Genomic DNA, 22610 nt, shown 5'->3' on the forward strand with positions numbered 1-22610 from the left:
TCATGAATCTATGGGCGAAACAGACTCACAGACACAGAAAACCAAATGATGGTTCCCCAAGGGGAAAGGGAGACGTGGAGTCATAAATCAGAAGCTGAAAGGAATGGATACACACTACTATGTGTGAGGGGAGAAAGCAGCAAGGATATACAGAATAACTCGGGGAATAATAGTCACTATCTTCTAGCAAACTGCACTAGAAATCAAGCCGAAAAAATATTAGCCATGGAAAATAGTCTCCCTTTGCTGTGCATCTGAAATGCACACGATATTGTTCATCAGCTGTGCTCCCCAAGCACAAGTACATAGAAGTAAATCACTAATCACTTAGAGAGAGAGAGAGATCAGTGACGAAATACAGAAAGAGGAGAAAGACGAGCTATCATGTGATCCAGCAGTCCCAATCCTCGGGACACACCCGGGCAAGAGAGAAACTATACCTTGAAAAGAGACATGAACCCCCATGTTCACAGCAGCACTATGTGCTATAGCCAAGACATGGAAAACGTACTGTGGAATATTACTCAGCCATCAAAAAAGAATGAAATAGTGCCATGTGCAGCAAAAAGGATGGACCTAGAGAAGATTACACTTAGTGAAGTAAGTCCAACAGCGAGGGAGAGAGATATGTGGAATCTAAACAATCATACCAATGAATCTATGTGCAAAACAGACACAGAGTCACAGACGTAGAACACAAACTGATGCTTACCCAAGGCGAAAGGGAGGAGTGGAAGAATAAGTTGGGAGCTGCGATGAACAGACACACCGTACAATATAGAAAAGAGATCAAGTAACGAGGATATAGAGAATAGCACAGGGAATAAGAGTCAGTATCTTCTGGTACCCCATTATGGAAATAAACCTGAAAATACATCATCTATGGAAAATAGTATCTCCCTGCTGTGCACCTGAAACTAACACACTATTGTCAATCAACTATACTTCCACTACTGCAGCTACTACTCTACAGAAAGGAAGGAAGGAAGGAAGGAAGGAAGGACGGATGGACGGAAGGAAGGAATGTAGGGAGCGAGGAAGGGGTGGAGGGAGGGAGGAAGGAAGAAGCAAAGAAGGAAAGACAAATGAAAGAAAGAAAAACCAAGCAAGCAGCAAAGGAAGAAGCAAGCAAGCAAGGAAAGAAGGAAGGAAGGATAGAAGCAAGAAATAAAGGAAGGAAGGAAGGAAGAAGGAAGGAAGGAAAGGAAAGGAAAGAAAGAAAAAGCAAGCAAGGAAGAAACGAAGAAAGAAAAAAGAAAGAAGGACAGGTGAGCTGTCATATGATCTAGCAATCCCAATCCTCAGTACACATCTGGAAAAGACAAAAGCTCTAATTTGAAAAGATGCATGCACCCTCATGTTCATAGCAGCACTGTGTGCCATAGCCAAGACGTGGAAAACACCCAAGTGCTCATCAACAGACGGCAGTTGCAAGAAGGTGTGCTGTACGTGCACGCCAGTGTTCACTGCAGCACTATGTACAAGAGCCGGGACGTGGAAGCAACCTAAATGTCCATCAACAGGTGAATGGGTAAAGAAGATGTGGTACATATACGCGATTGAATATTACTCAGCTGTAAAAAGGAACGCAGTTGGGACATTTGTCGAGACATGGATGGACCTAGAGACTGTCATACAGAGTGAAGTGAGTCAGAAAGAGAAAAACAAATATCGTGTGTTAACACATGTAAGCGGAATAAAGAAAAACGGTACCAATCAACCGGTTTGCAAGGCAGAAATAGAGACACAGATGTAGAGAACAGACATATAGACACCAAGTGGGGAAAGGGGGGGCGGGGGGTTGTGGTGGGATGAACTGGCAGGTTGGGATTGCCATATATACATTACTAATAAGAAAAGAAGTATCAAATTGTACACTTTCAATATATGCAGTTTATCGTATGTCCATTGTATCTCAGTAAAAGCTCTTAAGGAAGAAAGAAAAAGAAGATGTGCTGCATGTGTAGTATGCAACATTACTCAGCCATAGAAAGCAATGAAACCTTGCCATTTGGCGCAACCTGGATGATCCTAGAGAATATCACACTTAGTAAAGTAAGTCTGACTGAGAAGGATAAAGGTACGTGGAATCTAAAAACGGCAACGAAGTGAACCTTTGTGCAAAACAAAGAGAGACTCACAGACGTAGAAAACACACGTGTGGTTACCCAAGGGAAAGTGTAGGGGAGGGACATATTTGGAGGGGGGTTGGGGTTAAAGGAGAGGCAACAGTATCCCTAAAGCAGAGAAGCAGCAAGGATTTTACTGCCTAGCACCGGGAACTAGCTTCATATCTCCTAAGAAACCGTACTGGAAAATAACCTGAAAAAGCACATTTCACTGAATCGCTTCGCTGTACACCTGACACGAACACAGTATTGTAAATCAACTCTACTTCTACTTAGCTAGGACACAAACAAACAAACACAAACAATCCAAACAGATAAAGGAGGCCACCGGGAGAAATGCAAGAGTAGGATCTTTGACAACGTAGGAATTGGAAAGGATCAGGGAAGGAGTGGGGAGATAGGGGGTGGGATGGGGGTGTTGGGTGGAGTAGCGGTGGTGGTGAGGGCGCGGCCTGAGGTGGTGGTGCTGTCCGGAGCAGCCATGATGCTGTCGGTAGGAGGAGAGGTTCAGGGGAGGGGGGGTGGTCGTGGGGGTGGTGATGGTGGTGGTGGTACTAGTGGTGGAGGAGTGAGCGGTGTTGGAAACATATTTCTGCTGAGGGACAAAACATGAATACAGAGTGCGGTTTGCCATGGCATCGTGGACTTCTCTTGAACTCCTCGTGCAAGACAGTGCTTCGGGGACTCTCTAGGACAATGGGCTGTATCACTGCCCGAGGTGGCACCTTCCTTGCTGCTGGTTGTGCAAACACGGTATCGTTTTCGGAGTGTGGGCAGAGGGAGCCAGAGAGCTTGGAGAGGTGGTGAAAGGTGAAGAGATGGGGCGCGCCGGTGCTAGTGTGGGGTATTGCTTACGGGGCAAGGAGTGACGCAAGTGTGGGGTCAGGGTGAGGAAGAGCACAAGCCCAAGCAAGGTGTCCGGGCGCTAGAGTGGCAGAGCACGCGAGGTGTCAGGTGGTGGAGGCTTGGCTCCGCAGTGTGTGTCGGGTGGGGGGGCGTCCGCGTGGGAAGGACAGGCCGGCAGGTGCGGTGGAGAGCTGCGGGTGGGAGCGAGCTGTGGCAGGCCCGGTGCCTTGGGCGTGGGAGCGGGGACGCCTAGCTCCGCTTTGGGGCTGCGGGAACCAAAAGGCGACGCTGCGGCTGCATGGGCCGGGAATCGAACCCGGGCCTCCCGCGTGGCAGGCGAGAATTCTACCACTGAACCACCCATGCACCGAGGGCGCCTGGCGCCCGATGCTGCCCCAGCGCTGCTCGCAGCCAAGAGCCCGATACTGGGCGCCGCTCGCCCGAGGGCCTCTGCTCCGTTTGCGCAGGAGGCCGACGGCCCACCCCAGTGACAGGCTCCGGGCACGTGGGCGACCCCAGGGCGCCAGGCGGTCGAGAGGACAGAGGGACGGAGGGACGCAGGCGGGCTCGGCCCATCCTGCGCTTTCTCTGCCGTCCACGGCCGCCGCGAGGCTGTCGCTGTCGCCGTCGCCAGAGGAAGCCAGGAGCGGAAGCAGCCCGACCCGCGCCCGAATCGCAGGCAGGGCCGGCGAGGCGAGGCGAGGCGAGGCGCGGCGGCTGCGGCTGAGGGCCGAGTTTCGTCTCGGTGACCGCCAGGTCCCGACCCCAAGTCCCTCTGGCGGCTGGCTTTCTTGCCGCTGCGGGGCGGGCGAGGGCGGCCAGGGGTGGGGGTGGGATGGGAGTGGGGCAGGCATCGGAGCTCGCGCGGGGCCGGGGTCGGGGCCGCGAGCGCCGGAGATGGACCCCCGGGAGCGCCGCCGCCACCGAGCAGACGCTCAGGCCCAAGGACCACAGGTGCCTGGGCCTCGCTGCTGCGCTCTGGCCCAGCCCTCTCCCGAGGGGTCCCGCTCTGAGGCGTTGGTCGTGAGAGGAGCGACGCGCCAGGGTGCGGTTAGGTCCGGCCGGGGCAGCGGCTTCCCCGGGCAACGTGCGCTGTGGCGCCCAAGGGGGTGGCCCGGGCTGAGGGCCGGACGTCTGTGGGCGGGTGACGGGGCGTCCAGGGCGCGCGCTCTCTCCTCGCTGGAGCACTCTTCCCGGGAGCGACTCCTGCGCCAGGCCTCCTGCAGGGAGGGCCCGGTGGTCCCTGGCCCAGCAGGAAGCTGGGCTGCCTGCGTGCTGGGAGGCAGGCAGCTGTGGCCCAGCCGAGGCCCCAAGGCCAATACGCACCGAGGGCACGCACCCCAGGCCGGCAAGACGGCGTCGGCCACCTCCGCGTGGCTGTGGGGGGAATGGAATGGGCAGGCGGGCCGGCGGGGCTGGCGCAAGGGACAGGATGTTGGACGGAGGGAGAGCTGCTGGTGGCGGACGTGGCAGCAAGGCTGTGAGAGTGAGCCCGCTGTTCACCAGGCAGAAGTCGGGCAGGCGGAAGGCGGGCGAAGAGTCGAGGGCTTTGCACCCGCGTCTGGTGTGTGTGTGGCGGTGGCGGGGTGCAGCGGGTGCAGTGGGAGTGGGAGCGAGGGACGGAGGGCGGAAGGAAGGAAGGGAGGGAGGGAAGGAGAAAAACTAGCAGCAGCAGCAGCAGCAGCAGCAGCAAGCAAGCAGGTGAGGAAAGATGTGGTGCGAAGGACTGAAGGTTGGTGGTGTGGGTGCAGGTAGGAGGGGGCGTACTGGCTGGGCGGGAGGGCGTGTGTCCGGGAGGCTTCCAACGGGGCCATTTCTGCCAAGCCCGCGGGCGGGTGGGCAGGAAGCGCGGCCGTGGCGGAGAGGGTCCCGCGTGTGAGAGGCACGGATGTCCGGGCCTGAGTTTGGAGAGGCCGCAAGAGTGCAGTGCGCCAACGGAGAGGAAGGCGGTCAAGGGCTGCCAGAGGGACGGGTGCGTTAGTGGGGCGGGCCAAAAGGCTGGCTTGTCAGGAGTGGGATTCGAACCCACGCCTCCAGGGGAGACTGCGACCTGAACGCAGCGCCTTAGACCGCTCGGCCATCCTGACGGCGGGCCGGAGCGGGCGCGTCGCCGCTCGGCTGGCTGGGACCCGCCGCGACGCCAACAGCGGTGCCCTTGGCTGGACGCGGTGCTCCGCGCCAGGCGGGCGGCCGTCTGGCTGAGCAACGCACCGGGCGCGCGGTGGCCGACGGCGAGCGAGGCCTGCCGACGCGCCTGGCTCCGGCGCGGTGGCGGCCTCGCCCACCCCTGGCCCCGGACCGCGCCCGGCCGCGTCGGGCCAGCGCGTGCCGGCAGCACCCTCCCGCGCCTCTCTTCGCCGGCCGGGGCACGGCGCACGCCCAGGCCCTCCTCGAAGCCTCGCTTGGCCTGTCGGGCCCCCTGCACCCGGCGCGATCCCCGCGTTGGAGGCAACAGGCAGCGCGCACTGGCAGGTGTCAGCGCCACGCGGGTCCGCGTCCCTGTCGGGGCCGGGGGCTGCTGCTTTGGACGACGCGGTTGGTTTGGTGTCGGGTCGGGTCGGGCACGCGCCCGGCGCCCGTGGTGGGCAGAGGGCAGAGGGCAGAGGGAGGCGCCGGCAGGCAGCCCAGAGCGGCCGGGCGCCCCGGCGGTCGCCGCCGTCCTCGTTAGTATAGTGGTGAGTATCCCCGCCTGTCACGCGGGAGACCGGGGTTCGATTCCCCGACGGGGAGGCAGCACGCCCTCTTTTTGATGGCCGGCGCCGCGCTCGGTCCTGCCGCCCGGCCCCCAAGGGCCCTTCTCCTCCCGTCGCCGTCCGCCCTCCAGCGAGGCCAGCGCGTGCCTAGCCTGCCCGCCCTGCACCCCCTGCAGCCCTCCAGCCCTTCCTCCTCGCCGGGCGCTCGGTCGCCACGGCGAGCCAGGGCCTCCTCTCGACCCCACAACCGCCCGACGACATCGCGGCCCGTCCGAAGGGGCGGCCTCACTGGGCTCCTTGCGGAGCGCCGCACAGCCGCGCAGCTCTGCACAGCGGGCGGGCCGGGTGGGTGGCGGATGAGCGCCGTCCCCTGTCGGTGCGGGAGGCGGCCTGGCCCCGCGCCGGGGGGAGAAGGGCCTTGGGGAGCCAGGTGCTGGAGGACGCGTCCCCCGGGGTGGGGGTGAGGGCGGGGGCGGGGGGTGGCCCGCGGCGTGAAGCCGAGGCCCCGGGAGCAGCAAGGCAGCGAGAGCGCCCCCCTGAGGCGGTCGGGCCGGTGGACTAGGGCAGCTGCGGAGGGCTGGCGCGGCTGGGGCTCCGGGCGGTCGTTGGTGTCGCCTGTGGCAGCACGGAGCTGCCGGCTGGCGGGGCGTCGGGGCAGGGCTGCTCCAGGCGGCGGAGGCGGAGGAGGGGGAGGAGGGGGAGGAGGACCAGGAGGAGGAGGAGGAGGGACAGGAGGAGGAGGAGGAGGACGAGGAGGAGGAGACGGCGGCCGAGGCGGCGGCGAGAGTGCGGTCGGGCGAGCCCGGGGCCGGCGTCTGCGGGCGGCCCGGGCTGTGCAGCGTTGGTGGTATAGTGGTGAGCATAGCTGCCTTCCAAGCAGTTGACCCGGGTTCGATTCCCGGCCAACGCAGTGGGCCGACCTTTTGCCGAGCTCCGCGGGCCTCGGGCCCCGGGCCTGGGAGGGAGAGCCGGGAGCGGGGAGCTAGCTGGCCCTTCGCGGCTTTTCGCGTGTGTGCGAGAAGCAGGCGCGCAGTGTTTTGCGGCTGCGGCCAGCAGGAAGAACGCGAGGGCACGTGCGTTGCCAGGAGCGGCGCGGGGACTGGACTTGGGGGAGCCGGGTCTTGGCGCCGAGGTGGCGCGGCGCGGGCGCTATGGGGCGAGGAGCAGCGAGTGGCAGGCCTGGCGCTCCCTGGTGGTCTAGTGGTTAGGATTCGGCGCTCTCACCGCCGCGGCCCGGGTTCGATTCCCGGTCAGGGAAGCCCTTCTTCTGCCTCTCGGCCTCCCACCGTCCCGCGCCCCCTTTTAGCCAGCCCACGCTTGCTCCGCCGCCTCGGAGCCCCGCCAGCAGCCGCCCGCCACCGTCCACCTCCAGCCCAAGCCCTGCCACGCAACCCTTTTGGCCGCACTGGAGCGCTCGCCCACGCCAGGCCCTCCACATCCCGCCTCCTCCTTCTCGGACCCTTGCCTCAGCCCCAAACACGACGGCCCGGGGCAGCCTCTCTCCCCGCCGAGGCTGTGGCCACGAGCAAACGCCCCCACCTGCGTTTGGACTCTCCGGCAGCACGACTTCTGCCACGACGCATCTCACCGCTGACGACCCATCCCGTCTTCCTTCCTGAGGGGCTGGTGTTGGTGCTGCTGCTGCTGCTGCCTCCGCTGCCCCTGGTGGCGGAGGTGGCAGTCCTGGTGCGGTGCTGGGGCTGGAGCCGCTGCTGCTGCTGCTGCTGCTGCTGCTGTTTGTGGTAAAGGTGGTGGTGGTGGCGGCAGTGGTGGTGATGACAGTGCGGGTGGGGCGGGGGGGTGATGGCAGTGCAGGTGGGGATGGGGGTGGGGGTGGGGGTGCGGATGGCGGTGGGGGGGGTCGGCATGGAGGGGTGGGGGTGGAGGGTCCTATTGAGTGCCAGCACCTGCGACGCGGATCCATCGGGAAGGTGCAGGAGAGGGATCTCCATCTCCAAGTCGGGCCACTTGCAGGGACTCCGGCCGCTTCCTCGTGGGCCAGGTCCTGGACTGCCTGTGACTCCCGTGGCCCGGTGGTGGGCTCCAAGGGCGTCCTGGTCTTGAGCGGGCCATGGGAGCAGAGAGGCGGACCAAGGCACCCCGGAGGCAGAGATGTGAAAATGAATCCAAACACGTGCCAGGAGTTACACCGCCAGGCAGTGGAAGTCAGAGCGCAGGCAGATACCGGAGGTCAGCCGTGAAGACGGAGCCAAGCAGGTGGGATGCGGTGGAAGCAGATGCGTGACAGGGTGGACCACCAGCTAATATCGCATTCCAGGTGCGTGACCAACGCTCTCAACCCTATCACAGTGAGGCAAGAATGTGACCGTGCATACGTCCCTCCCTCCCCCAGAGCAAAGACACACACCCACGTGCGCGCGCGCACACATACACCGCTCCCCTAGACATGACTTCTCATGGTTTCCCATTCTCACCGTTCCTGTCTGTCTATCCAGGATATGCGCTGTCCTCCTTCGCAGCCCGTCCTCACCTTCTCCTAAGGATTCTCCCCAAGGTAAGTCCTCAGTCCCCATTCAGCCCAAGCTTGGGCACCTCTGTCGCCAAAGGCTTTAACGTCTGCTCACAGATTGTTTCCTTCAGAGGCAAACGGGGCAGCCGGTGACGTGCACCGACCTGCCGTGGTGGTGTCACACTCGGTGCATTTGGACAACTGCAGGTCCCCTGTGGAAAGGAGCAAGAGTGGGCAGATGGGCCTTCCCATCACCGCAGGAAGTTTCCTCGGTGGCCTTGCTGGTACCTTGGGGGCTGTGTGACAGCGCGGGAGGAAGGTGTTCGTGGCCGTTGGTGGTGGTCACCCCATATGGATTAGGGAACGGAGCAAAACAGCCCTGTGGAGAGAGGGTGGTGGTGAGCCGCTTGCTGGGAGGTGGGAGGAAGGGCCTGGGGTGTCTGGGTGGAGCAGGGGCGGGCACGGAGGTATTGGGCTTGCAGGGACCTGGCCGGGAGAGCTGCTGGCCACTCAGGCAGAGGCTCTGCAGAAGCTTGGGACGGTGGTGGCACCGGTGCTGGTACGTGTGTGCGGGTAGGTCAGATCTGGGGTACGGGGGGAGCTGGAGTAGCAGGGGGTCTGAGGAGCGCTGGCGGAAGGGAGACTTCCAGGCAGGGCGTGTGAGAGTCGGGCCTGGGGTACAAGGGTGTGGTGCGGGGTAGAGTGGGCCGAGCCTGCCGGCTAGGAGGAAGGGCGGGTGGCAAGCCGGGTATGTGAGTGGGCTGTGGTGCGAGGAGGATGGTGGGAGAGGACGCCATCGGGGCAGGGTGGTGGGTGAGCTTGCCAGACTGGTGCGCTGTGCTGCAAGGCGGTCAGGCGAACCACTGGGCTGGGACTGGGGGCGGTGGGTAAGAAGCAGGCAAGAGAGAAACAGAAACGCGGGATGCGACAGGGGCGAGGTGTGGTCCGAATGGGGTGGGGGCGTTCTACTGCCCCAGAGACATAAATCGCCTGTCATCAAGAGAAAACATCCAGTCTCATGTGAGTGTGATTGCGTGGGGCTGGGGGTGGGGGTAGGGGTGGGGGTGGGGGTGAGGGTGGTGGTTCAGATTTCAAGAGGCCAAAGGAGAGCTTCCATATGATCCAGCAGTCCCATTCCTGGGTACGTGCCCGGAAAAGACGAAACTCTAATGCCAAACGATACGAGTACCTCCATGTTCGCAGCAGCATTATGTGCAATAGCCAAGGTGGAAAGCACACAACCGCCCATCAGCAGACGGCTGGCACAAGATGTGGTATCTGTGTAGCATGGATTATTTCTCAGCCATGAGGAAAAAGAATGAAATATTGCCATTAGCCACCACAAGGATGGTCCCAGAGACTACTAGACTTAGCGAAAGACGTCCGACAGAAAAGGACAAGATATGTGGAAACGAAAACCTATTACACATGAATCTATGGGCGAAACAGACTCACAGACACAGAAAACCAAATGATGGTTCCCCAAGGGGAAAGGGAGACGTGGAGTCATAAATCAGAAGCTGAAAGGAATGGATACACACTACTATGTGTGAGGGAGAAAGCAGCAAGGATATACAGAATAACTCGGGGAATAATAGTCACTATCTTCTAGCAAACTGCACTAGAAATCAAGCCGAAAAAATATTAGCCATGGAAAATAGTCTCCCTTTGCTGTGCATCTGAAATGCACACGATATTGTTCATCAGCTGTGCTCCCCAAGCACAAGTACATAGAAGTAAATCACTAATCACTTAGAGAGAGAGAGAGATCAGTGACGAAATACAGAAAGAGGAGAAAGACGAGCTATCATGTGATCCAGCAGTCCCAATCCTCGGGACACACCCGGGCAAGAGAGAAACTATACCTTGAAAAGAGACATGAACCCCCATGTTCACAGCAGCACTATGTGCTATAGCCAAGACATGGAAAACGTACTGTGGAATATTACTCAGCCATCAAAAAAGAATGAAATAGTGCCATGTGCAGCAAAAAGGATGGACCTAGAGAAGATTACACTTAGTGAAGTAAGTCCAACAGCGAGGGAGAGAGATATGTGGAATCTAAACAATCATACCAATGAATCTATGTGCAAAACAGACACAGAGTCACAGACGTAGAACACAAACTGATGCTTACCCAAGGCGAAAGGGAGGAGTGGAAGAATAAGTTGGGAGCTGCGATGAACAGACACACCGTACAATATAGAAAAGAGATCAAGTAACGAGGATATAGAGAATAGCACAGGGAATAAGAGTCAGTATCTTCTGGTACCCCATTATGGAAATAAACCTGAAAATACATCATCTATGGAAAATAGTATCTCCCTGCTGTGCACCTGAAACTAACACACTATTGTCAATCAACTATACTTCCACTACTGCAGCTACTACTCTACAGAAAGGAAGGAAGGAAGGAAGGAAGGAAGGACGGATGGACGGAAGGAAGGAATGTAGGGAGCGAGGAAGGGGTGGAGGGAGGGAGGAAGGAAGAAGCAAAGAAGGAAAGACAAATGAAAGAAAGAAAAACCAAGCAAGCAGCAAAGGAAGAAGCAAGCAAGCAAGGAAAGAAGGAAGGAAGGATAGAAGCAAGAAATAAAGGAAGGAAGGAAGGAAGAAGGAAGGAAGGAAAGGAAAGGAAAGAAAGAAAAAGCAAGCAAGGAAGAAACGAAGAAAGAAAAAAGAAAGAAGGACAGGTGAGCTGTCATATGATCTAGCAATCCCAATCCTCAGTACACATCTGGAAAAGACAAAAGCTCTAATTTGAAAAGATGCATGCACCCTCATGTTCATAGCAGCACTGTGTGCCATAGCCAAGACGTGGAAAACACCCAAGTGCTCATCAACAGACGGCAGTTGCAAGAAGGTGTGCTGTACGTGCACGCCAGTGTTCACTGCAGCACTATGTACAAGAGCCGGGACGTGGAAGCAACCTAAATGTCCATCAACAGGTGAATGGGTAAAGAAGATGTGGTACATATACGCGATTGAATATTACTCAGCTGTAAAAAGGAACGCAGTTGGGACATTTGTCGAGACATGGATGGACCTAGAGACTGTCATACAGAGTGAAGTGAGTCAGAAAGAGAAAAACAAATATCGTGTGTTAACACATGTAAGCGGAATAAAGAAAAACGGTACCAATCAACCGGTTTGCAAGGCAGAAATAGAGACACAGATGTAGAGAACAGACATATAGACACCAAGTGGGGAAAGGGGGGCGGGGGGTTGTGGTGGGATGAACTGGCAGGTTGGGATTGCCATATATACATTACTAATAAGAAAAGAAGTATCAAATTGTACACTTTCAATATATGCAGTTTATCGTATGTCCATTGTATCTCAGTAAAAGCTCTTAAGGAAGAAAGAAAAAGAAGATGTGCTGCATGTGTAGTATGCAACATTACTCAGCCATAGAAAGCAATGAAACCTTGCCATTTGGCGCAACCTGGATGATCCTAGAGAATATCACACTTAGTAAAGTAAGTCTGACTGAGAAGGATAAAGGTACGTGGAATCTAAAAACGGCAACGAAGTGAACCTTTGTGCAAAACAAAGAGAGACTCACAGACGTAGAAAACACACGTGTGGTTACCCAAGGGGAAAGTGTAGGGGAGGGACATATTTGGAGGTGGGGTTGGGGTTAAAGGAGAGGCAACAGTATCCCTAAAGCAGAGAAGCAGCAAGGATTTTACTGCCTAGCACCGGGAACTAGCTTCATATCTCCTAAGAAACCGTACTGGAAAATAACCTGAAAAAGCACATTTCACTGAATCGCTTCGCTGTACACCTGACACGAACACAGTATTGTAAATCAACTCTACTTCTACTTAGCTAGGACACAAACAAACAAACACAAACAATCCAAACAGATAAAGGAGGCCACCGGGAGAAATGCAAGAGTAGGATCTTTGACAACGTAGGAATTGGAAAGGATCAGGGAAGGAGTGGGGAGATAGGGGGTGGGATGGGGGTGTTGGGTGGAGTAGCGGTGGTGGTGAGGGCGCGGCCTGAGGTGGTGGTGCTGTCCGGAGCAGCCATGATGCTGTCGGTAGGAGGAGAGGTTCAGGGGAGGGGGGGTGGTCGTGGGGGTGGTGATGGTGGTGGTGGTACTAGTGGTGGAGGAGTGAGCGGTGTTGGAAACATATTTCTGCTGAGGGACAAAACATGAATACAGAGTGCGGTTTGCCATGGCATCGTGGACTTCTCTTGAACTCCTCGTGCAAGACAGTGCTTCGGGGACTCTCTAGGACAATGGGCTGTATCACTGCCCGAGGTGGCACCTTCCTTGCTGCTGGTTGTGCAAACACGGTATCGTTTTCGGAGTGTGGGCAGAGGGAGCCAGAGAGCTTGGAGAGGTGGTGAAAGGTGAAGAGATGGGGCGCGCCGGTGCTAGTGTGGGGTATTGCTTACGGGGCAAGGAGTGACGCAAGTGTGGGGTCAGGGTGAGGAAGAGCACAAGCCCAAGCAAGGTGTCCGGGCGCTAGAGTGGCAGAGCACGCGAGGTGTCAGGTGGTGGAGGCTTGGCTCCGCAGTGTGTGTCGGGTGGGGGGGCGTCCGCGTGGGAAGGACAGGCCGGCAGGTGCGGTGGAGAGCTGCGGGTGGGAGCGAGCTGTGGCAGGCCCGGTGCCTTGGGCGTGGGAGCGGGGACGCCTAGCTCCGCTTTGGGGCTGCGGGAACCAAAAGGCGACGCTGCGGCTGCATGGGCCGGGAATCGAACCCGGGCCTCCCGCGTGGCAGGCGAGAATTCTACCACTGAACCACCCATGCACCGAGGGCGCCTGGCGCCCGATGCTGCCCCAGCGCTGCTCGCAGCCAAGAGCCCGATACTGGGCGCCGCTCGCCCGAGGGCCTCTGCTCCGTTTGCGCAGGAGGCCGACGGCCCACCCCAGTGACAGGCTCCGGGCACGTGGGCGACCCCAGGGCGCCAGGCGGTCGAGAGGACAGAGGGACGGAGGGACGCAGGCGGGCTCGGCCCATCCTGCGCTTTCTCTGCCGTCCACGGCCGCCGCGAGGCTGTCGCTGTCGCCGTCGCCAGAGGAAGCCAGGAGCGGAAGCAGCCCGACCCGCGCCCGAATCGCAGGCAGGGCCGGCGAGGCGAGGCGAGGCGAGGCGCGGCGGCTGCGGCTGAGGGCCGAGTTTCGTCTCGGTGACCGCCAGGTCCCGACCCCAAGTCCCTCTGGCGGCTGGCTTTCTTGCCGCTGCGGGGCGGGCGAGGGCGGCCAGGGGTGGGGGTGGGATGGGAGTGGGGCAGGCATCGGAGCTCGCGCGGGGCCGGGGTCGGGGCCGCGAGCGCCGGAGATGGGCCCCCGGGAGCGCCGCCGCCACCGAGCAGACGCTCAGGCCCAAGGACCACAGGTGCCTGGGCCTCGCTGCTGCGCTCTGGCCCAGCCCTCTCCCGAGGGGTCCCGCTCTGAGGCGTTGGTCGTGAGAGGAGCGACGCGCCAGGGTGCGGTTAGGTCCGGCCGGGGCAGCGGCTTCCCCGGGCAACGTGCGCTGTGGCGCCCAAGGGGGTGGCCCGGGCTGAGGGCCGGACGTCTGTGGGCGGGTGACGGGGCGTCCAGGGCGCGCGCTCTCTCCTCGCTGGAGCACTCTTCCCGGGAGCGACTCCTGCGCCAGGCCTCCTGCAGGGAGGGCCCGGTGGTCCCTGGCCCAGCAGGAAGCTGGGCTGCCTGCGTGCTGGGAGGCAGGCAGCTGTGGCCCAGCCGAGGCCCCAAGGCCAATACGCACCGAGGGCACGCACCCCAGGCCGGCAAGACGGCGTCGGCCACCTCCGCGTGGCTGTGGGGGGAATGGAATGGGCAGGCGGGCCGGCGGGGCTGGCGCAAGGGACAGGATGTTGGACGGAGGGAGAGCTGCTGGTGGCGGACGTGGCAGCAAGGCTGTGAGAGTGAGCCCGCTGTTCACCAGGCAGAAGTCGGGCAGGCGGAAGGCGGGCGAAGAGTCGAGGGCTTTGCACCCGCGTCTGGTGTGTGTGTGGCGGTGGCGGGGTGCAGCGGGTGCAGTGGGAGTGGGAGCGAGGGACGGAGGGCGGAAGGAAGGAAGGGAGGGAGGGAAGGAGAAAAACTAGCAGCAGCAGCAGCAGCAGCAGCAGCAAGCAAGCAGGTGAGGAAAGATGTGGTGCGAAGGACTGAAGGTTGGTGGTGTGGGTGCAGGTAGGAGGGGGCGTACTGGCTGGGCGGGAGGGCGTGTGTCCGGGAGGCTTCCAACGGGGCCATTTCTGCCAAGCCCGCGGGCGGGTGGGCAGGAAGCGCGGCCGTGGCGGAGAGGGTCCCGCGTGTGAGAGGCACGGATGTCCGGGCCTGAGTTTGGAGAGGCCGCAAGAGTGCAGTGCGCCAACGGAGAGGAAGGCGGTCAAGGGCTGCCAGAGGGACGGGTGCGTTAGTGGGGCGGGCCAAAAGGCTGGCTTGTCAGGAGTGGGATTCGAACCCACGCCTCCAGGGGAGACTGCGACCTGAACGCAGCGCCTTAGACCGCTCGGCCATCCTGACGGCGGGCCGGAGCGGGCGCGTCGCCGCTCGGCTGGCTGGGACCCGCCGCGACGCCAACAGCGGTGCCCTTGGCTGGACGCGGTGCTCCGCGCCAGGCGGGCGGCCGTCTGGCTGAGCAACGCACCGGGCGCGCGGTGGCCGACGGCGAGCGAGGCCTGCCGACGCGCCTGGCTCCGGCGCGGTGGCGGCCTCGCCCACCCCTGGCCCCGGACCGCGCCCGGCCGCGTCGGGCCAGCGCGTGCCGGCAGCACCCTCCCGCGCCTCTCTTCGCCGGCCGGGGCACGGCGCACGCCCAGGCCCTCCTCGAAGCCTCGCTTGGCCTGTCGGGCCCCCTGCACCCGGCGCGATCCCCGCGTTGGAGGCAACAGGCAGCGCGCACTGGCAGGTGTCAGCGCCACGCGGGTCCGCGTCCCTGTCGGGGCCGGGGGCTGCTGCTTTGGACGACGCGGTTGGTTTGGTGTCGGGTCGGGTCGGGCACGCGCCCGGCGCCCGTGGTGGGCAGAGGGCAGAGGGCAGAGGGAGGCGCCGGCAGGCAGCCCAGAGCGGCCGGGCGCCCCGGCGGTCGCCGCCGTCCTCGTTAGTATAGTGGTGAGTATCCCCGCCTGTCACGCGGGAGACCGGGGTTCGATTCCCCGACGGGGAGGCAGCACGCCCTCTTTTTGATGGCCGGCGCCGCGCTCGGTCCTGCCGCCCGGCCCCCAAGGGCCCTTCTCCTCCCGTCGCCGTCCGCCCTCCAGCGAGGCCAGCGCGTGCCTAGCCTGCCCGCCCTGCACCCCCTGCAGCCCTCCAGCCCTTCCTCCTCGCCGGGCGCTCGGTCGCCACGGCGAGCCAGGGCCTCCTCTCGACCCCACAACCGCCCGACGACATCGCGGCCCGTCCGAAGGGGCGGCCTCACTGGGCTCCTTGCGGAGCGCCGCACAGCCGCGCAGCTCTGCACAGCGGGCGGGCCGGGTGGGTGGCGGATGAGCGCCGTCCCCTGTCGGTGCGGGAGGCGGCCTGGCCCCGCGCCGGGGGGAGAAGGGCCTTGGGGAGCCAGGTGCTGGAGGACGCGTCCCCCGGGGTGGGGGTGAGGGCGGGGGCGGGGGGTGGCCCGCGGCGTGAAGCCGAGGCCCCGGGAGCAGCAAGGCAGCGAGAGCGCCCCCCTGAGGCGGTCGGGCCGGTGGACTAGGGCAGCTGCGGAGGGCTGGCGCGGCTGGGGCTCCGGGCGGTCGTTGGTGTCGCCTGTGGCAGCACGGAGCTGCCGGCTGGCGGGGCGTCGGGGCAGGGCTGCTCCAGGCGGCGGAGGCGGAGGAGGGGGAGGAGGGGGAGGAGGACCAGGAGGAGGAGGAGGAGGGACAGGAGGAGGAGGAGGAGGACGAGGAGGAGGAGACGGCGGCCGAGGCGGCGGCGAGAGTGCGGTCGGGCGAGCCCGGGGCCGGCGTCTGCGGGCGGCCCGGGCTGTGCAGCGTTGGTGGTATAGTGGTGAGCATAGCTGCCTTCCAAGCAGTTGACCCGGGTTCGATTCCCGGCCAACGCAGTGGGCCGACCTTTTGCCGAGCTCCGCGGGCCTCGGGCCCCGGGCCTGGGAGGGAGAGCCGGGAGCGGGGAGCTAGCTGGCCCTTCGCGGCTTTTCGCGTGTGTGCGAGAAGCAGGCGCGCAGTGTTTTGCGGCTGCGGCCAGCAGGAAGAACGCGAGGGCACGTGCGTTGCCAGGAGCGGCGCGGGGACTGGACTTGGGGGAGCCGGGTCTTGGCGCCGAGGTGGCGCGGCGCGGGCGCTATGGGGCGAGGAGCAGCGAGTGGCAGGCCTGGCGCTCCCTGGTGGTCTAGTGGTTAGGATTCGGCGCTCTCACCGCCGCGGCCCGGGTTCGATTCCCGGTCAGGGAAGCCCTTCTTCTGCCTCTCGGCCTCCCACCGTCCCGCGCCCCCTTTTAGCCAGCCCACGCTTGCTCCGCCGCCTCGGAGCCCCGCCAGCAGCCGCCCGCCACCGTCCACCTCCAGCCCAAGCCCTGCCACGCAACCCTTTTGGCCGCACTGGAGCGCTCGCCCACGCCAGGCCCTCCACATCCCGCCTCCTCCTTCTCGGACCCTTGCCTCAGCCCCAAACACGACGGCCCGGGGCAGCCTCTCTCCCCGCCGAGGCTGTGGCCACGAGCAAACGCCCCCACCTGCGTTTGGACTCTCCGGCAGCACGACTTCTGCCACGACGCATCTCACCGCTGACGACCCATCCCGTCTTCCTTCCTGAGGGGCTGGTGTTGGTGCTGCTGCTGCTGCTGCCTCCGCTGCCCCTGGTGGCGGAGGTGGCAGTCCTGGTGCGGTGCTGGGGCTGGAGCCGCTGCTGCTGCTGCTGCTGCTGCTGCTGTTTGTGGTAAAGGTGGTGGTGGTGGCGGCAGTGGTGGTGATGACAGTGCGGGTGGGGCGGGGGGGTGATGGCAGTGCAGGTGGGGATGGGGGTGGGGGTGGGGGTGCGGATGGCGGTGGGGGGGGTCGGCATGGAGGGGTGGGGGTGGAGGGTCCTATTGAGTGCCAGCACCTGCGACGCGGATCCATCGGGAAGGTGCAGGAGAGGGATCTCCATCTCCAAGTCGGGCCACTTGCAGGGACTCCGGCCGCTTCCTCGTGGGCCAGGTCCTGGACTGCCTGTGACTCCCGTGGCCCGGTGGTGGGCTCCAAGGGCGTCCTGGTCTTGAGCGGGCCATGGGAGCAGAGAGGCGGACCAAGGCACCCCGGAGGCAGAGATGTGAAAATGAATCCAAACACGTGCCAGGAGTTACACCGCCAGGCAGTGGAAGTCAGAGCGCAGGCAGATACCGGAGGTCAGCCGTGAAGACGGAGCCAAGCAGGTGGGATGCGGTGGAAGCAGATGCGTGACAGGGTGGACCACCAGCTAATATCGCATTCCAGGTGCGTGACCAACGCTCTCAACCCTATCACAGTGAGGCAAGAATGTGACCGTGCATACGTCCCTCCCTCCCCCAGAGCAAAGACACACACCCACGTGCGCGCGCGCACACATACACCGCTCCCCTAGACATGACTTCTCATGGTTTCCCATTCTCACCGTTCCTGTCTGTCTATCCAGGATATGCGCTGTCCTCCTTCGCAGCCCGTCCTCACCTTCTCCTAAGGATTCTCCCCAAGGTAAGTCCTCAGTCCCCATTCAGCCCAAGCTTGGGCACCTCTGTCGCCAAAGGCTTTAACGTCTGCTCACAGATTGTTTCCTTCAGAGGCAAACGGGGCAGCCGGTGACGTGCACCGACCTGCCGTGGTGGTGTCACACTCGGTGCATTTGGACAACTGCAGGTCCCCTGTGGAAAGGAGCAAGAGTGGGCAGATGGGCCTTCCCATCACCGCAGGAAGTTTCCTCGGTGGCCTTGCTGGTACCTTGGGGGCTGTGTGACAGCGCGGGAGGAAGGTGTTCGTGGCCGTTGGTGGTGGTCACCCCATATGGATTAGGGAACGGAGCAAAACAGCCCTGTGGAGAGAGGGTGGTGGTGAGCCGCTTGCTGGGAGGTGGGAGGAAGGGCCTGGGGTGTCTGGGTGGAGCAGGGGCGGGCACGGAGGTATTGGGCTTGCAGGGACCTGGCCGGGAGAGCTGCTGGCCACTCAGGCAGAGGCTCTGCAGAAGCTTGGGACGGTGGTGGCACCGGTGCTGGTACGTGTGTGCGGGTAGGTCAGATCTGGGGTACGGGGGGAGCTGGAGTAGCAGGGGGTCTGAGGAGCGCTGGCGGAAGGGAGACTTCCAGGCAGGGCGTGTGAGAGTCGGGCCTGGGGTACAAGGGTGTGGTGCGGGGTAGAGTGGGCCGAGCCTGCCGGCTAGGAGGAAGGGCGGGTGGCAAGCCGGGTATGTGAGTGGGCTGTGGTGCGAGGAGGATGGTGGGAGAGGACGCCATCGGGGCAGGGTGGTGGGTGAGCTTGCCAGACTGGTGCGCTGTGCTGCAAGGCGGTCAGGCGAACCACTGGGCTGGGACTGGGGGCGGTGGGTAAGAAGCAGGCAAGAGAGAAACAGAAACGCGGGATGCGACAGGGGCGAGGTGTGGTCCGAATGGGGTGGGGGCGTTCTACTGCCCCAGAGACATAAATCGCCTGTCATCAAGAGAAAACATCCAGTCTCATGTGAGTGTGATTGCGTGGGGCTGGGGGTGGGGGTAGGGGTGGGGGTGGGGGTGAGGGTGGTGGTTCAGATTTCAAGAGGCCAAAGGAGAGCTTCCATATGATCCAGCAGTCCCATTCCTGGGTACGTGCCCGGAAAAGACGAAACTCTAATGCCAAACGATACGAGTACCTCCATGTTCGCAGCAGCATTATGTGCAATAGCCAAGGTGGAAAGCACACAACCGCCCATCAGCAGACGGCTGGCACAAGATGTGGTATCTGTGTAGCATGGATTATTTCTCAGCCATGAGGAAAAAGAATGAAATATTGCCATTAGCCACCACAAGGATGGTCCCAGAGACTACTAGACTTAGCGAAAGATGTCCGACAGAAAAGGACAAGATATGTGGAAATGAAAACCTATTACACATGAATCTATGGGCGAAACAGACTCACAGACACAGAAAACCAAATGATGGTTCCCCAAGGGGAAAGGGAGACGTGGAGTCATAAATCAGAAGCTGAAAGGAATGGATACACACTACTATGTGTGAGGGAGAAAGCAGCAAGGATATACAGAATAACTCGGGGAATAATAGTCACTATCTTCTAGCAAACTGCACTAGAAATCAAGCCGAAAAAATATTAGCCATGGAAAATAGTCTCCCTTTGCTGTGCATCTGAAATGCACACGATATTGTTCATCAGCTGTGCTCCCCAAGCACAAGTACATAGAAGTAAATCACTAATCACTTAGAGAGAGAGAGAGATCAGTGACGAAATACAGAAAGAGGAGAAAGACGAGCTATCATGTGATCCAGCAGTCCCAATCCTCGGGACACACCCGGGCAAGAGAGAAACTATACCTTGAAAAGAGACATGAACCCCCATGTTCACAGCAGCACTATGTGCTATAGCCAAGACATGGAAAACGTACTGTGGAATATTACTCAGCCATCAAAAAAGAATGAAATAGTGCCATGTGCAGCAAAAAGGATGGACCTAGAGAAGATTACACTTAGTGAAGTAAGTCCAACAGCGAGGGAGAGAGATATGTGGAATCTAAACAATCATACCAATGAATCTATGTGCAAAACAGACACAGAGTCACAGACGTAGAACACAAACTGATGCTTACCCAAGGCGAAAGGGAGGAGTGGAAGAATAAGTTGGGAGCTGCGATGAACAGACACACCGTACAATATAGAAAAGAGATCAAGTAACGAGGATATAGAGAATAGCACAGGGAATAAGAGTCAGTATCTTCTGGTACCCCATTATGGAAATAAACCTGAAAATACATCATCTATGGAAAATAGTATCTCCCTGCTGTGCACCTGAAACTAACACACTATTGTCAATCAACTATACTTCCACTACTGCAGCTACTACTCTACAGAAAGGAAGGAAGGAAGGAAGGAAGGAAGGACGGATGGACGGAAGGAAGGAATGTAGGGAGCGAGGAAGGGGTGGAGGGAGGGAGGAAGGAAGAAGCAAAGAAGGAAAGACAAATGAAAGAAAGAAAAACCAAGCAAGCAGCAAAGGAAGAAGCAAGCAAGCAAGGAAAGAAGGAAGGAAGGATAGAAGCAAGAAATAAAGGAAGGAAGGAAGGAAGAAGGAAGGAAGGAAAGGAAAGGAAAGAAAGAAAAAGCAAGCAAGGAAGAAACGAAGAAAGAAAAAAGAAAGAAGGACAGGTGAGCTGTCATATGATCTAGCAATCCCAATCCTCAGTACACATCTGGAAAAGACAAAAGCTCTAATTTGAAAAGATGCATGCACCCTCATGTTCATAGCAGCACTGTGTGCCATAGCCAAGACGTGGAAAACACCCAAGTGCTCATCAACAGACGGCAGTTGCAAGAAGGTGTGCTGTACGTGCACGCCAGTGTTCACTGCAGCACTATGTACAAGAGCCGGGACGTGGAAGCAACCTAAATGTCCATCAACAGGTGAATGGGTAAAGAAGATGTGGTACATATACGCGATTGAATATTACTCAGCTGTAAAAAGGAACGCAGTTGGGACATTTGTCGAGACATGGATGGACCTAGAGACTGTCATACAGAGTGAAGTGAGTCAGAAAGAGAAAAACAAATATCGTGTGTTAACACATGTAAGCGGAATAAAGAAAAACGGTACCAATCAACCGGTTTGCAAGGCAGAAATAGAGACACAGATGTAGAGAACAGACATATAGACACCAAGTGGGGAAAGGGGGGCGGGGGGTTGTGGTGGGATGAACTGGCAGGTTGGGATTGCCATATATACATTACTAATAAGAAAAGAAGTATCAAATTGTACACTTTCAATATATGCAGTTTATCGTATGTCCATTGTATCTCAGTAAAAGCTCTTAAGGAAGAAAGAAAAAGAAGATGTGCTGCATGTGTAGTATGCAACATTACTCAGCCATAGAAAGCAATGAAACCTTGCCATTTGGCGCAACCTGGATGATCCTAGAGAATATCACACTTAGTAAAGTAAGTCTGACTGAGAAGGATAAAGGTACGTGGAATCTAAAAACGGCAACGAAGTGAACCTTTGTGCAAAACAAAGAGAGACTCACAGACGTAGAAAACACACGTGTGGTTACCCAAGGGGAAAGTGTAGGGGAGGGACATATTTGGAGGTGGGGTTGGGGTTAAAGGAGAGGCAACAGTATCCCTAAAGCAGAGAAGCAGCAAGGATTTTACTGCCTAGCACCGGGAACTAGCTTCATATCTCCTAAGAAACCGTACTGGAAAATAACCTGAAAAAGCACATTTCACTGAATCGCTTCGCTGTACACCTGACACGAACACAGTATTGTAAATCAACTCTACTTCTACTTAGCTAGGACACAAACAAACAAACACAAACAATCCAAACAGATAAAGGAGGCCACCGGGAGAAATGCAAGAGTAGGATCTTTGACAACGTAGGAATTGGAAAGGATCAGGGAAGGAGTGGGGAGATAGGGGGTGGGATGGGGGTGTTGGGTGGAGTAGCGGTGGTGGTGAGGGCGCGGCCTGAGGTGGTGGTGCTGTCCGGAGCAGCCATGATGCTGTCGGTAGGAGGAGAGGTTCAGGGGAGGGGGGGTGGTCGTGGGGGTGGTGATGGTGGTGGTGGTACTAGTGGTGGAGGAGTGAGCGGTGTTGGAAACATATTTCTGCTGAGGGACAAAACATGAATACAGAGTGTGGTTTGCCATGGCATCGTGGACTTCTCTTGAACTCCTCGTGCAAGACAGTGCTTCGGGGACTCTCTAGGACAATGGGCTGTATCACTGCCCGAGGTGGCACCTTCCTTGCTGCTGGTTGTGCAAACACGGTATCGTTTTCGGAGTGTGGGCAGAGGGAGCCAGAGAGCTTGGAGAGGTGGTGAAAGGTGAAGAGATGGGGCGCGCCGGTGCTAGTGTGGGGTATTGCTTACGGGGCAAGGAGTGACGCAAGTGTGGGGTCAGGGTGAGGAAGAGCACAAGCCCAAGCAAGGTGTCCGGGCGCTAGAGTGGCAGAGCACGCGAGGTGTCAGGTGGTGGAGGCTTGGCTCCGCAGTGTGTGTCGGGTGGGGGGGCGTCCGCGTGGGAAGGACAGGCCGGCAGGTGCGGTGGAGAGCTGCGGGTGGGAGCGAGCTGTGGCAGGCCCGGTGCCTTGGGCGTGGGAGCGGGGACGCCTAGCTCCGCTTTGGGGCTGCGGGAACCAAAAGGCGACGCTGCGGCTGCATGGGCCGGGAATCGAACCCGGGCCTCCCGCGTGGCAGGCGAGAATTCTACCACTGAACCACCCATGCACCGAGGGCGCCTGGCGCCCGATGCTGCCCCAGCGCTGCTCGCAGCCAAGAGCCCGATACTGGGCGCCGCTCGCCCGAGGGCCTCTGCTCCGTTTGCGCAGGAGGCCGACGGCCCACCCCAGTGACAGGCTCCGGGCACGT

The 22610-nt window shown here is 59.7% G+C and overlaps 11 non-coding genes across 11 annotated transcripts; 6 read left to right on the top strand and 5 right to left on the bottom strand.

The window, feature by feature from the left end:
* Positions 1 to 3270: 3270 nt before the first annotated feature.
* On the bottom strand, positions 3271 to 3341 carry TRNAG-GCC (transfer RNA glycine (anticodon GCC)). Its single transcript has one exon. It is a non-coding gene; the product is annotated as a tRNA-Gly (tRNA).
* A 1638-nt stretch (positions 3342 to 4979) lies between these two features.
* On the bottom strand, positions 4980 to 5062 carry TRNAL-CAG (transfer RNA leucine (anticodon CAG)). Its single transcript has one exon. It is a non-coding gene; the product is annotated as a tRNA-Leu (tRNA).
* Positions 5063 to 5633: 571 nt separating this feature from the next.
* Positions 5634 to 5705, top strand: TRNAD-GUC (transfer RNA aspartic acid (anticodon GUC)). Its single transcript has one exon. It is a non-coding gene; the product is annotated as a tRNA-Asp (tRNA).
* An 801-nt stretch (positions 5706 to 6506) lies between these two features.
* TRNAG-UCC (transfer RNA glycine (anticodon UCC)) lies at positions 6507 to 6578 on the top strand. Its single transcript has one exon. It is a non-coding gene; the product is annotated as a tRNA-Gly (tRNA).
* A 276-nt stretch (positions 6579 to 6854) lies between these two features.
* On the top strand, positions 6855 to 6926 carry TRNAE-CUC (transfer RNA glutamic acid (anticodon CUC)). Its single transcript has one exon. It is a non-coding gene; the product is annotated as a tRNA-Glu (tRNA).
* Positions 6927 to 12834: 5908 nt separating this feature from the next.
* Positions 12835 to 12905, bottom strand: TRNAG-GCC (transfer RNA glycine (anticodon GCC)). The gene has a single exon. It is a non-coding gene; the product is annotated as a tRNA-Gly (tRNA).
* Positions 12906 to 14543: 1638 nt separating this feature from the next.
* TRNAL-CAG (transfer RNA leucine (anticodon CAG)) lies at positions 14544 to 14626 on the bottom strand. The gene has a single exon. It is a non-coding gene; the product is annotated as a tRNA-Leu (tRNA).
* Positions 14627 to 15197: 571 nt separating this feature from the next.
* TRNAD-GUC (transfer RNA aspartic acid (anticodon GUC)) lies at positions 15198 to 15269 on the top strand. The gene has a single exon. It is a non-coding gene; the product is annotated as a tRNA-Asp (tRNA).
* An 801-nt stretch (positions 15270 to 16070) lies between these two features.
* On the top strand, positions 16071 to 16142 carry TRNAG-UCC (transfer RNA glycine (anticodon UCC)). Its single transcript has one exon. It is a non-coding gene; the product is annotated as a tRNA-Gly (tRNA).
* A 276-nt stretch (positions 16143 to 16418) lies between these two features.
* On the top strand, positions 16419 to 16490 carry TRNAE-CUC (transfer RNA glutamic acid (anticodon CUC)). The gene has a single exon. It is a non-coding gene; the product is annotated as a tRNA-Glu (tRNA).
* A 5908-nt stretch (positions 16491 to 22398) lies between these two features.
* TRNAG-GCC (transfer RNA glycine (anticodon GCC)) lies at positions 22399 to 22469 on the bottom strand. Its single transcript has one exon. It is a non-coding gene; the product is annotated as a tRNA-Gly (tRNA).
* Positions 22470 to 22610: the final 141 nt, after the last annotated feature.

This window comes from Hippopotamus amphibius, unplaced genomic scaffold (genome assembly GCF_030028045.1).
Source record: "Hippopotamus amphibius kiboko isolate mHipAmp2 unplaced genomic scaffold, mHipAmp2.hap2 scaffold_452, whole genome shotgun sequence".
NCBI lineage: Eukaryota > Metazoa > Chordata > Mammalia > Artiodactyla > Hippopotamidae > Hippopotamus > Hippopotamus amphibius.